At 45.4% G+C, this 5,469-nt stretch overlaps 1 pseudogene; it reads left to right on the forward strand.

The window, feature by feature from the left end:
- Nucleotides 1-4,359: 4,359 nt before the first annotated feature.
- LOC136659645 (5S ribosomal RNA) lies at nt 4,360-4,478 on the forward strand (annotated as a pseudogene).
- Nucleotides 4,479-5,469: the final 991 nt, after the last annotated feature.

Consider the following 5,469-nt stretch of genomic DNA (forward strand, 5'->3'; position numbering starts at 1 on the left):
TCATTGCAGCATGCAAGCGGCCCCTCCCCCTTTGCAGCCATTCTGGGTGGGGGGAACACAACGGAGGCAAACACTCTTCCCCCCACCCAGAATGGCTCCAAAGGGGAGGGGGAGCAGCCGCTTGCACTCTGCGGTGAAGATCCCTGCAAAACCTAGTGCTTTGAACCCCCTCTAGCTACACTACTGCTAGCAGACCACTACAGGAATAGGGTTTGTTGCAGTGGTGACTCAAGTTGGCTTGCGACTAGTTCCTAACCAGTTACTCTACTACCCTACACATTAACAACCTTTGCCAGTAGCAAGCCTCAGATGCAGCAGTGAAACCATGAAAGCCACTTCCAATGTTTTAAAGTAACAGTGACGGAAAGCTACATTTACATAAGATCCACAAAAGCCGAGATCAATCGGAGTTGACCAGCTTATGCCAGCGCAATCATTCCGCCTACCTAAAATGGTTGTTCTGCAGCTTCAGGTAGCTGACATTTCCACGCTGTGCCATTTCCGCCTGCCTGTCCTTTGACCTTAACAATCATGTCTGCCTTTTTAATTACAGGCGTTTAAAAATGGGTGGCAGGGAACTTGTCACTTATGAAGAAACAGAGGCGTGCTGGTAATGCTAACTCATCTATCTCCTGTTCATTCCTGGAAGTCATAATCATCGCTTGAAAATGGAGAGGGACAGAAGGAGACAGACGGCTCGAGAAACGGAGATTATAGACGGCTGATGATTACCTGTGGTTCGGAGGGCACTGCAGAGAATTTAAAATAAAAAACGGTTGGGGGAAAAATAAATAGGGGAAAGTTATTAAGGCTTCATGCAATACTGTGGCCCAGGAGGATACTGCAGCAAGATTAATATGCAGTGAGTTGAAAGTAAGCAAAGGGAAATATTTTTACACAACACAACAGACTGCACAGCTGATGACTAGGAGTAGGTGGCAAAGGTGTACTAGATTAGTGTTTCACATTGTCTTATCCTTCCTCCAAAACAGTGATAATTCACTGGTCTTCAGTTGTAGGCTGTGACCCACAGCTGAGTCATGACCTTACATGGTTTGCTTGCACCATTGGCATGGACATCATTTCCCTTTTTGTTGCTGGCAGAGAAGAAAATGAACATCAGGAGGTCCCCAGTTGAAACTGTGATCTCTCCAGCATAAAGTCCTTAGGCATCAGGTGATGTAAGATGGACCTCTTGTTGCCCGAGATATGGAAGAACTAGTGCCAGTTGGAGCAGCACTAACAAACCTTGCCCCTCGACATGCCCCTGGGCAACGGTCCGCGATGCCTTCTCTCTGCATCACTCCCCCTTTCTTACCTGGTGGAACTCCAGCAATCACCTCACCAATCTTCTTCTTTTGGCTGAGGAAATGTGGAGAAGCGTGGTCTTGAGCAGAAGAAGCTAGAAACTCTAGGCCTCTAACTCTGCTTTGCTCTCCTCCCCACCTCAACTTCTGCTCCATTGCCCTCTTCCTTTTTGAATCCAGGAAGCAAGAGTGGTGAATGAAGACAATGGCACCCTTTGCCAAGCTACCCAAGGTGACCTCTGAACTGAAATAACAAATAATTCAGTAAGGTTCTTCTTTCCAAGGTCTTGTTTTGGTATGAGACCTCCTACACGAAACTATCACTTTCACTGAATTCTTTGTTTTCCCCAATATCGCCAAGTGGTCACTATATTGTTGCTTCCTCTTTACATTTCAAGGAAAGCATTATTAACTGTTAACCAAGATACTTATTTTCAAAAGCTGCAATTGAAAGATTAGAAAGAAATTCAATAAGCTACAATAAGAGAGGGCGACATGCTCATTTTGGAAGGACATGAAGTTCAGCTGGGTTGGGGGGGGGGAGGGCGTTGGCTGCCCAGTCATCCTACCACAAGCTACAGTTAATAAGTTAAAACAAATAAGTGAAGGAACTGAGTGAAAACTGCAACCAACATGCTGACCACTGAGAATTAGGGAATGTCACTGCAAGCAGACCTTCTCCCCAGCCAATTGCCTCTGTTTTGCTCCCCTGCCCAGAATAGCTCCTAAGGGGAGGGGCCGCTTGCACACCTCAGTGAAGCTCCTTGCAAAACGTAGTGCTTTGCACCCCGTCTAGCTATGCCACTGGCTGGATATTAAAGTACTGCCAAAATGAATTACTACTTATAGTTTTGAATATCAATCAAATATGAACATATATGAACAGCAACTGTTACCCTGCACATGCCCAATCTTGTCTGATCTCAGAAGCTAAGCAGGATCAGGCCTGGTTAGTACTTGGATGGGAGACCACCTGGGAATACCGGGTGCTGTAGGCTTATACCATAGTCTTTCGAGACTGAAGGTTGCCAACCATGAACAAGAGAGCAGCATGTCAAGTGAAGGCTTTTGGACTAGCCTTTTTCCTGACTGCTGAGCTGAGTTTTGTACATGCCAGAGCATTTTATACAGAAAAAAAATATATTCCAACATTTGACACCCGTCCCTCCCCGCCAAGCAACAGACACACCACTTGGAGAATTTGCTCATCTGTTTTAGCTCTAAGGCCTGATTCATATGGAACTACTGCCAAAAACAACAACAAAACAGACATCACTTCTGCATGATTGGCACTCTTCCGTGCAATGGTGACTTACATAAGCAATGATCCCTGTGGGCCACCCCTGATAACATGGTGGCTTTCCATCCAAGTGACACCACCCCCCCCCCCATTGGTGTCAGTGGTGCTGGCTTGGAAAGGAGCCAGCACCACTCGGTCTGAGAGACTGCAGTGAGCAGCTCTTGCACACAGCAAGCTGTCTTCAACCGAGTCAGACCAATGGTCCATCTTGCTCGTAATGGTCTTTACCAGGGATGTCAAACTAGTTTCAGACAGAGGGCCAAAGTAAGAACATTCATGGTGCCTGCTGAGGGCCAGAAGTGACAACATTAAGCAGGAAGTGACATCATTAAACTGGTAATGATCTGCACTTGGTTCTCAGAAACTCAGTTGCAAATGATAGAAGAGAAAATGTACAAATCTTGTTCATGTTTTCAAGATATGAGAAAGCCCAATTACAACATTGGGAGAGCCCAATTATAACAGGGGATGGATAAATTGCTTCCAGGGGGTGCATTCAGCCTGCGGACCTTATGTTTGACACTGATTAGCGGCAGGTCTTCAGGGTTTCAGTCCTACCTGGAGAAACTGTGAGGTAGTGAACCTGGTTCCTTCTGCATTCATAAGACTGCTCTACCACTGAACTACAATCTCATCCTCTAGTGAAGATGGTGTAGCACAGCAGGTAAGAGACTGACAGCCCAATCCTATGCATGTCTACTCAGAAGTAAGTCCCATTATGGTCAATAGGTCTTACTTCCAGGTAAATGTGCATAGGATTGTAGCCTGAGTAAGAAATCAAAAAGTCCTGGGTTCAAGTCTCATCTTTGCCAAAAGACTGAGCAGACTAGTCTCTTTCTCTGCCTCAGCCCCTTAGAAGGACAATAATACTGACCTGCTTTACAAGGTTGCTGCTAAATTGATTAGACAGCGAACAGGAAGCACTTAAAACGGTGTTACATAAATGCTGCTATTGTTTGATAAGTTACTACAACATTGTGGAAGCCTCACCTGTGAGGAAGGAAATTATTGGTGGGGAGTGGGGGGATTGTATTGACTCTTCCAGATTTTTCGAATGCATTATCAGGTCACAGTGGCTACCATGTAGAAAATTAGTATGCTGAGTATGTGGTCCATGGGAACAAATTGCAGCTACCTTGCTAAAGTCTGTGTCTGGTCTGTACCCGGAAAGGGGCCACCTAGGAAATACAGGTATGTTGTCTTGAGTCCTTTGATTGCTATAAAGCATTGTTGAAAGACAGGCCATAAATAGTTTAGGTAGGTTCTCCATAGTGCTGATGATGAGATTTAGACCTGACTCATTCTCCAAGGGCCAGAAGTGTGATGCCTTCTTCCACCATGCGCATGACATGAATTACACAGAGAGTTCTCCACACTATTCTTCATGGATTCAGGCCTGCAAATGGACAGCCCATTCCATGTCTGGTGAAGAGGGATAGCACCCTAGGTAACCCATATTGGATACTGGTTGTGGGCCCATATGACTGTAGGGCCCGTCTGACTGGACCAATCCATGAACCCTCAAGTTCCAATGGTGGTGGTAGTGCTCAACTCGCCATCAGGGGCTAGAAAGGGGGGCATCACTGAGCTTTGTCCCAGGGCCCCAATAACCTGCCACTGGGTGGCATATATCTGCTCCTCCACCACACATGCGAGAATCACTGGCTCAATAAGTGATTAATTACTGTAAGCGTCCCAGTATATAAATAGCCCAAAAAAATCTGGAATCTATGGGGCTGGTAGACTTTCCTAGGTTCTAGTCATCTTACCCTGCAGATGCCTGATCTTGTCTGATCTCGGAAGCTAAGCAGGGTCAGGCCTGGGCAGTACTTGGATGGGAGACCGCCTGGGAATACTGGGTGCTGTACGCTTATACTATAGTCTTTCCAGACTGAAGGTTGCCAGCCAGTCATTCTTATCAGTTCCCTAAACCTATTTCACAAGACTGGAATCTTCATCCCCCCCCCCTTCTCTTTTGCTGGCCAGATGGCTTTCCAGCTCAGATACTCCCAAAGTACACTGGGAAAGTTTATCTTAAATTGCCTGAAAAAGCTTCAGAACCGGTTGACTCCTGACCTTCTCACAACAGACTATATGGGTTTCTTAGGTCTGTCTTTTGCTGTTGGCTCTTGCAGAGCCCTTGCCAAGCGGCTGTAATCTCTCGTGCCCTTTGCTTTTGAACTCTGCTCCCCTCTTCATTCTTCTTGGCCAACTTAGTGCTTCTCTTGATCTTCTCTGGCTGTTTCTATTCTAAACTTCTAGATCTTTTCTGTCAAATCTTGTAGCTGATTCTCTGAACTCCTCTCCACCACGTTCATCAGTGCTAGGTTTCCCTTCCCTTTGCCTTTAAAAGAAAATTAGGCTTCTGTCCTTTAAAATGTTATTTGGGGGGGGGGGCCTTTACCACAGACAAGCTTTGCGATCATGCCATATGTCCTTAAAGACCATGACATTTCGTAGGATACCACAACACCTTACAGGAGTCAAACCGTCACAAATTTGGACACGGTCATAGGTTGGTTTGGGCTTAGCAACAATTTTAAACGCTTAGTTCCAGTTCAGACACTCTGCATCAGTTCGGAGCTGGTTTCAATACAATTCATGCAGAGTAACATCAAACTCTTATTGCTTTCACTACAACGGATACAAGAATAATGATTTAACTAAAGGAAATTATCATTTGTTGTTGACTATTGGTTGTTTAATTTTAAGGGTTTTACAAATGAAAGACAAGCAATCAAGATTAAAAAAGCTGAAAAAAAAAATAAAACATGTATCACACCAGTAGCATAGCTAGAGAGGGACAAAGCACTAAGTTTTACAGCGAGCCTCACCATGGTCTGCAAGCGACCCTTCCCCCAT

Source organism: Tiliqua scincoides, chromosome 8 (genome assembly GCF_035046505.1).
Source record: "Tiliqua scincoides isolate rTilSci1 chromosome 8, rTilSci1.hap2, whole genome shotgun sequence".
Lineage (NCBI taxonomy): Eukaryota > Metazoa > Chordata > Lepidosauria > Squamata > Scincidae > Tiliqua > Tiliqua scincoides.